Raw genomic sequence first — 307 nt, 5'->3', positions numbered from 1 at the left:
AGGCAAAGTGGCGGGGGGTTGGAACGTGGTAGGGGACAAAGGGGGAGGGGGTTATAAGGAGATAGTGGGGAAGAGATCAAAGGACACGGGGTTGAGAGTGGGCGGGAGGGGCTGGAGGGCAGAGGGGTTGGGGGAGGGAAGATGTTGGTGCCTCATGAGGTTCGATGGAGAGAGGTTGGAAGCATGGAAGTAGAGGGGAAGGGGGGGAGGGGGAAGGTAGAGGGTGGAAGGGGGGAGGGGGAAGGTAAAGGGTGGAAGGGGGGAGAGGGGGGGAAGAGGGGATACACAGGAAACAGTATACTGACAG

The sequence above is a fragment of the Penaeus monodon genome, chromosome 22, assembly GCF_015228065.2.
Source record: "Penaeus monodon isolate SGIC_2016 chromosome 22, NSTDA_Pmon_1, whole genome shotgun sequence".
Classification (NCBI taxonomy): domain Eukaryota; kingdom Metazoa; phylum Arthropoda; class Malacostraca; order Decapoda; family Penaeidae; genus Penaeus; species Penaeus monodon.
Note: the sequence above shows the minus strand (reverse complement) of the source record.